Here is an 8,857-nt window from a genome sequence, read left to right as displayed (position 1 = left end):
TATTACACTGTCATGTAACGTGAATAATGTGTGCACTTTATTCCCAGTAATGTCCAAGTGATGAAAGAATCAATAAAGCCCAGAAGCTTGGCCCATTTTTTTTATGGTTTTATTTGGTCCGCCAAATCATGTGTTAACTCTTTCACACAAACAATATACACGCATTTTACACGAATTTTAATAACGCCTGTACTATTAAAGTATAGATTTAAAATATGATGCGATAAAAAGTTACAATCGCGATTGTTTATTGACCTCAGATTCAATGAGGCGTATGGCGCGGTATCCATGTCAAAATTGCAATATTACACTTTCATTTCATTTGTATATTTCTCTTTCTCATTTCACATTTGATTCGTATTTGCAATCATTTCATTCGTGGATACCTTCAATAAAATATTATAGTGTTGGCATGGATACTGCTAAATAGAGGTGATAATCTGTCGTTTTCACACAAGGGATCCATACCATGTAAAGTGGACAGCGAGTTGTTAATTGAAACTTTAAGGCATTTTTCAATCTATGTCCCGATTCGGAAATTATGTATTCCTAAAATAGATAAAACGTCGGTATGTAAAGGTAAATTGAAAGCGCTTCAGTAAGTGTATATTCCGCAGGACCCCCCTAGAACCAGGTAAAATATGAGGTATGAAAGATGACGGGAGACAGATTATAGAGAGTTATCGATTGAACCACAAAAGCACACCTAGGAGATGGTTAGTTCGTGTGGAACTCTGAATTGACATCTCTGTTTTTCCTAGCCACTTGACAGACAAACATGTATCTCGTTTCGCCCTGATTTATTTTGTACTATATAATTATTAAATCCTGCATTCTGATTTATTTGTATAAAATCAATCCTAGTCTCTATAGTACAATGTAAAACTAAAACTGTGACTTCTCCACACAGTCCAGCAATCAAACAAAAAGAACAATGGCAGCCAGTTTGCTTCTTTGCGATATCTATGAATTGATGCTGGTATATATTGGAAATATATCCCCCAGGTTAGCCCTGTATCGTTTGATAACGGTGGGTTTGAAGTATATATTGTGTGAAACAAAAAATAGAGGGAGAAAGTCTGCCTCAGCGGAGCAGGCTGTTACAGAGCTTCATTATCTTATGTGTATTGCACTGTATGTGCACAGCGATGGCGATATTGTTGAAAACTTGAATATATTGCCTCCCTTGGTTACACGTTAATGAGGTATATGTATTTGGAATAGTGCCAGACTCGTGGAGAACTCCCTGTTGTCCAGTGCTAACTTTGTTGATCTTCGTTGTTTTGTTTTGTACCTCGCTATTGATTAAGCGCCTTCTTGAGGCCTAACATCTAAAGCAGGTCTGTGTGAAATCTCGATTCCAGTTTCATTTCTCCAAATTAAAAGTCCCAGGTGACTTATTCCGATGTCCTGCTGAATAGGAATATAGAGTGTAAGAAAAAAAAAACGCTTTGAAAATAATTGTATTGCTGACTTTGCATCACCATGCTAATGAGGTCCTTACTAAATCCTGCACGTGTTAAATTTCATACCCAGAAACACAAGCTAGTTTTCTATGAACCCGAAAAGTGTCCGTGATTGTTTTGAAGCACTGTTTATATTTATCTAAGTCATCTAGGTACTGGACAAAAAAGTACAGGGGGGTAGGCCAGTGTTTTTTTAAAGTCGCCACATAAAAATATATGACCCTTCACAAACATCTGCATGGAATTTAATGACCTCCCCTTGGAATGTACATAACAAATTGTGACCCTCCCTCCCTCTTTCCAAGTGTAAGGATAGTACAAGTATTAAAACTATATATACATACTAATTGATGTTGTACTACACAGCTTAGAATATTTCTACTTCAATCAGTTAGTCGAGCTCTCATTGAGAAGAGGACAATGTATGATACGGTGCATGTAGCACATTAGGGTGACACATACACAATTTTACTGTCACCTTTATGAGTGTTGTGTGTTGAATCAAACTTACGAGATACACATGTTAAATACCACCATTCTATATTCTTATTACATACTCTAGATATATACTTTTTTATAACAACACTGAGATTCAGCCAAATTTTACTGGTCTAACAAATTCTAGTAAAAGTATCGAGAAGCTTTTTATCCAAAGCTTGTTGGAAGACTTGCCTGCCACACAGTATAAATATGTTAATGAGAAAAGGAATGTAAGCTACCAGAGTATGCTGTGGTTAGAGCGCCACCAGTGGCAGTAATCTATTATTAGTGCGGTTCGTGTATTGCGAGAATCGCCATTTTTTACTTTACTTGTTGTGCACTGAATTCTACGTCAAAATTACTCTACTAGATTTCCCAGCGTGGTAAGTTTAGTTGCATAAATCGTTAATTATTTGAGTTGTCTACTACGAGGAGACTTATTCAAGATTATTGTGAGATATTATGAGTTTATATTTCGCGTAAATTCTGTCGAGTTTACATTCTTTGTGATAAACTTCGAACTTGTGCAGTTTTGCCGAACAGATCTCGCATTTGTCTGCGACTTATGTAAACAAAGTTTAAGGTTCTCTGTTCTACCTTTTGTAGTTGAGAATACTATTTCAAACGTTTATTATTGTTAGTTAAGGTATATATATTTGAAAGTACAGTGGGAAATTCTCATACATCACTCGTTTTATGAAGGGTTTTCCACGCACCATGCTTGGCCATCTAATTAAAATTTGTTGTTATGCATGGTGCATTCCTTACGAAAATTGTTATACCCTTTGAATTATTGTGATATTTCTTCATTGTATTCTTATTAGTGTTTGTTATTTTTTTTGTGTATTTACAGTTTGACGATTCGATCATTCATTCGTTCATTCACTGTCAATTACCATTCGTTGACCACTTGACCACAATTCATTGGTTCGCCATTTATCAAGGGAACATTCTACCATTCTGCTGCTCATCATTTCTACCATCGAACATTTAACCAATCAGTAACTACTACTCATTGTGGCATTTATTGATATTGTCAACAACAACAACTACTACTATCAGCTAACTTTAGTAACAATTATCAACATAACAACAACTACCTGTAAACATTAGTGGTGAATGCGTCAGCACACGGGAAATCAATATATACAACGATTAATCTGTTAATGTTGTCATTGTATTGGCTACAAGGAACATTACTTAACAAATCATCTTCAGTCAGATGCGGCGGCACAAAATGTTGCATGAGGGGACGAATACTTTTCACTTTACTACGGTGTTCGGGGTATGCTCCTCCCTACGAAATTTGAAATCTAGACGTGATTTCCTGCATTTTGAGGAGCACATTTTGTTGACACAAAGGGTTTAAGCTTGATTTTGAATGGGCGACGCCCCAACATTGTTTTTGAGGGGCGAACGCCCCTCTGCCCACTGTGCCGCCGCCAATGTCAGTGTTTTTCTCTCTTGAATCAGTGTGATGTACAATATATGACTCAAAACTAACTTAAACAATAAACTTGATATGCACATGATACCAAGATACAAGGTTGGCCATTCAGGGACTGCCAGCTGTTCGAACAAAGTTCGAAACGACGACTTACAATTCGGTCTCCGCCCGTCCTTCTGTTCAGAGTCATATTTAAGAACCCTGTGGACCAAATCTGTTCATTCTTTGCATGTTACTAGTACTTTACCTGGGACATGTGCATATGCAGTGGTTTACTGATTTAAGTCAATGTGGGCATTTGTTTTTTTAGCTCCGCTGTCGACTTTGTCGAGCGGAGCTTATCATATGAGTGATCGTCCGTCGTCCGTGTCAATGTTTTACTTTTTCGACTTCTTCTTGAAAACTACAAGCCTGAATGCTTTGATACTTGGTGTATATGTACCTTGGGTAGACCTCTCTTAGGTTTGTTCATTTCATGTTGATATCTTCAATTCTCTAATTTTGGTGAATATTTTTGTCATTTTTTGTAAAAAGTGATATTTTCGACTTCTTGTTAAAAACCGCAAGTGCAATTGCTTTGATATTACATATATAGGTACTACATGTGGACCTCTCTCAGATTTGTTCATTTTGTAATGATATCTTTAATCCTCTAATTTTGGTGAATATTTTTGTCATTTTTGGTAAAAAGTGATATTTTCGACTTCTTGTTAAAAACCGCAAGTGCAATTGCTTTGATATTACATATATAGGTACTACATGTGGACCTCTCTCAGATTTGTTCATTTTGTAATATCTTTAATTCTCTAATTTTGGTGAATATTTTTGTCATTTTTGGTAAAAAGTGATATTTTCGACTGCTTGTTAAAAACCGCAAGTGCAATTGCTTTGATATTACATATATAGGTACTACATGTGGACCTCTCTCAGAATTGTTCATTTTGTAATGATATCTTTAATTCTCTAATTTTGGTGAATATTTTTATCATTTTTGGTAAAAAGTGATATTTTCGACTTCTTGTTAAAAACCGCAAGTCCAATTGCTTTGATACTACATATATAGGTACTACATGTGGACCTCTCTCAGATTTGTTCATTTTGTGATGATATCTTCAATTCTCTAATTTTGGTAAATAGTTTTGTAATTTTTGGTAAAAAGTGATATTTTCGACTTCTTGTTAAAAACCACAAGTCCGATTGCTTTGATATTACATATATAGGTACTACATGTGGACCTCTCTCAGAATTGTTCATTTTGTAATGATATCTTTAATTCTCTAATTTTGGTGAATATTTTTATCATTTTTGGTAAAAAGTGATATTTTCGACTTCTTGTTAAAAAACACAAGTCCGATTGCTTTGATATTACATATATAGGTACTACATGTGGACCTCTCTCAGAATTGTTCATTTTGTAATGATATCTTTAATTCTCTAATTTTGGTGAATATTTTTATCATTTTTGGTAAAAAGTGATATTTTCGACTTCTTGTTAAAAACCACAAGTCCAATTGCTTTGATGCTACATATATAGGTACTACATGTGGACCTCTCTCAGATTTGTTCATTTTGTGATGATATCTTCAATTCTCTAATTTTGGTAAATAGTTTTGTAATTTTTGGTAAAAAGTGATATTTTCGACTTCTTGTTAAAAACCACAAGTCCGATTGCTTTGATATTACATATATAGGTACTACATGTGGACCTCTCTCAGAATTGTTCATTTTGTAATGATATCTTTAATTCTCTAATTTTGGTGAATATTTTTATCATTTTTGGTAAAAAGTGATATTTTCGACTTCTTGTTAAAAACCACAAGTCCGATTGCTTTGATATTACATATATAGGTACTACATGTGGACCTCTCTCAGAATTGTTCATTTTGTAATGATATCTTTAATTCTCTAATTTTGGTGAATATTTTTATCATTTTTGGTAAAAAGTGATATTTTCGACTTCTTGTTAAAAACCGCAAGTCCAATTGCTTTGATGCTACATATATAGGTACTACATGTGGACCTCTCTCAGATTTGTTCATTTTGTGATGATATCTTCAATTCTCTAATTTTGGTAAATAGTTTTGTAATTTTTGGTAAAAAGTGATATTTTCGACTTCTTGTTAAAAACCACAAGTCCGATTGCTTTGATATTACATATATAGGTACTACATGTGGACCTCTCTCAGATTTGTTCATTTTGTGATGATGTCTTCAATTCTCTAATTTTCGTGATTATTTTTGTAATTTTTGGTAAAAAGTGATATTTTCGACTTCTTGTTAAAAACCAATAGTTCAATTGCTTTGATATTACATATTTAGATACTACATGTAGACCTTTCTCAGATTTGTTCATTTCGTGATGATATCTTGGATTCTATAATTTTGGTGAATATTTTTGTCATATTTGGTAAAAAGTGATATTTTCGACTTCTTGTTAAAAACTGTAAGTCCGATTGCTTTGATACTATACATATTGTTCATTTTCTGATGATGTCTTCAGTTCTTTAATTGAAATGTGCATTTCTAACAGCGGAGCTATCTCAGCTGATAGGCTGCTTGTTTATAAATGTGGTATCTAACGCATGCTTTGTCAGTTTTTGACTCCCATGTGCGAAGCACAAAATGGGAGTCTTTGCAGTTAGTGTGTCTGTATGTGTGTATGTGTGTATGTGTGTATGTGTGTATGTGTGTATGTGTGTATGTGTGTATGTGTGTCCGACTGTTCCACTGCTGATCAAGAACCATACATTGGTTTTTGATGAAACTTGGTGCATAGATGCTCTGGGCCAATGCGCAGATTTGATTAGGTTTTGGTAAAAATCCATGCTCGTTAATTACCTAATTTGCATGATAATTAGCTAATTTTTAGCTGTTCTATGACTGTTCCACTGATATCTAAAGAACCACTCATTGGATTTTGATGAAACTTGGTACATAGATGCTCTGAACATATGCGCAGATTTGATTAATTTTTGGTAAAAATCCGTGCATATTAATTACCTAATTTGCATGATAATTAGCTATTTTTTAGTGGTTCCATGACTGTTCCACTGATATCTAAACAACCACTCATTGGATTTTGATGAAACTTGGTACATAGATGCTCTGAACTAATGCTAGGTTTTGATTAGTTTTTGGTAATAATCCGTGGATACTAATTACCTAATTTGCATAATGATTAGTCAATTTTCGGTTTTTCCACTGATATCTCAAGTACTAATCATCACATTTCAATGAAACTTGGTACATAGATGTCATACGACACTGCACAGACCTGATAGTTTTTATGGTAATATCAGTACATATTAATTACCTAATTTGCATAATTAATTAATTTTCAGCATTTGATATAAGTAGTTAGCATTACATTTCAATGAAACTTGGTACTTACATACTCAAGGACTATGCAGAGATTGATTGTTTTCGATAAATATTTGTGCATATTAATCACCTAATTTGCATAATTAGTTAATTTTCAGCTTTTCCACGGGTATCTCAAGTACTAATCATCGCATTTCAATGAAACTTGGTACATAGATCCTTTAGGACTATGCAGAGATCTGATTAGTTTTAGGGTAAATAATTGTGCATATTAATTACCTAATTTGCATAATTAATTTTCAGCTTTTCTACTGATATCTAAAGTACTAATCATCATATTTCAATGAATCTAGAATTATGCAGACCCAATTAGTTTCCGGTAAATATTTGTGCATATTAATCACCTAATTTGCATAATTAACCAACTTTCACACTGATATCTCAGGTACTATACATCACATATCAATGAATGTACATGGATGCTGTAGGACAATAGACAGACCTGAATAATTGTGGGTTAAAATCTGTACATATTAATTACCTAATTTGCATAATTAACCAATTTTAATCTTTCACACTGATATCTAAAGTACCGTAAAAACTCCAAAATTTCGACTGGTTTTAAATAATTTGTGTTAGAAATGTGACGTGTTTTTAGAGTCAAAATTAAGGTGCATTTTCGGACGGTCGAATTTTTCAGAATAGAAATCAGCAAAAAAAAATGGGGATGATAGACAGTGTGCTTCATTAGTTTTTAAAAAATGCAATGTCCGTCAATTGACGTAAACTTCCTCATGTTTCACGGTAAAAGCAAAGGTCGTGGCCGAGTTGTAACTCAAAATCTAAACAAAGTCATCAATCAGTGAGTATTATGACAAGCAAAACAAAACATCAAGACGCGGAGAAGAGGTCAGCACAAAACTAATAGGTCAAAAGACAAAGCTGTCTCGCACTACCTAGGAAAACTTGTGAATGTTCGAAGTACAGGTACCCATTGGACAAAAGATACATGGAAGTTTAGCAAACGATCTCCCCGACCCAGTGCAATGTATCCGGTTAGAATCAAAGCTCACGTGTCCCTTATTTGAGCACCGTACCGGTGATTTGAGGGACCAAATTCTGCCGTAAATTCGCCCTTGGATTAAAAAATATAATGGGATTTAAGAAAATAAAATGGGACTTTTAAGGTGTATTTTGGCGTCATTTTTCGGACATTTCAATCAATCCTGCCGGCTAAAATAGAGTCTAAGTTTTACCGTAGTCATTGACGTCTGTCTATTCAAGAGTACACGTGTATGATTTTTATCGTGACTAGCGTGAGCGGGTAAGCTTCCTTTCGAGAATGAGCTGTTATCACTGTGAACAATGTTAAATTATTCTTCAGATGACCAGTTTATTTTTTAAAAACAACTAATTTTTTTATTTAAAAAAAATCATGCCGTTTTCGCATCATCCAGCTTTTTGATTGGTTAATTAGCGATTTGACCTATTTGACCTAAGAGAACATGGCGGATATCCTACAGCATCAAACGTTTATACGAGACCGGAATCATTCGCTTACGATGAAACTAAGTTGACTTTTATTTGTATTTCATAACCATTCAACAAATTTATTTTGTGTACATTATTATAATCACTACTGAGTACAGTAATAATCAACAATTCAGAAACGCAGCATGCCGAGATTTTTGTGTTCGTTTTTATTTGAAACTTCGTTTATTTAGAATATATTTTCGTTACCAATAAAATAAAAATCTCTCAGTCAATCAGAAACCCGGATTCATGCCTTTGAGGAAGGTCCCGTTTGAACGCTCACATCGGTTTTTTTTTCGTTTGGGGGAAAACTAAAACTGGTCGCAATTTTCGAATAAGAATGAGTCGGCAATTTTTAGTGGAGTCGAAAATTTGGAGGTAAATAAAACACCGAAACCCGGCAAATAAATAGGCGGTCAAATTTTTAGAGAGGTCGAAATTTTGGAGTTTTCGCGGTGTTAATTATTCCATTTCAATGAAACTTAGTACAAAGATGCTCTAGGACAATGTACAAACCTAATTAGTTTGGGGTAAAAATCTGTTCATATTAATTCCCTAATAAGCATAATAATTCATAATTTTTTGGTTCTGTTACATTGCGCAGACCTCA

General features: G+C 34.2%; 1 long non-coding RNA gene across 2 annotated transcripts in view; it reads right to left on the bottom strand.

Annotated features, from left to right (window-relative positions):
• Nucleotides 1-783: 783 nt before the first annotated feature.
• LOC144353218 (uncharacterized) overlaps nt 784-8,857 on the bottom strand; it is a 38,458-nt gene continuing 30,384 nt past the window's right edge. Inside the window, exon 3 of one of the 2 annotated variants that reach the window (XR_013420761.2) lies at nt 784-1,410. This is a non-coding gene — a long non-coding RNA (uncharacterized LOC144353218). Of the gene's footprint in view, nt 1,414-8,857 lie in introns of both variants that reach the window. The other variant, XR_013420758.2, reaches the window with a different exon arrangement.

This window comes from Saccoglossus kowalevskii, chromosome 19 (assembly GCF_978046115.1).
Source record: "Saccoglossus kowalevskii chromosome 19, keSacKowa6.1, whole genome shotgun sequence".
Lineage (NCBI taxonomy): Eukaryota > Metazoa > Hemichordata > Enteropneusta > Harrimaniidae > Saccoglossus > Saccoglossus kowalevskii.
The sequence above is the reverse complement of the archived record's forward strand: the minus strand, read 5'-3'. Positions and strand labels throughout refer to the sequence as shown.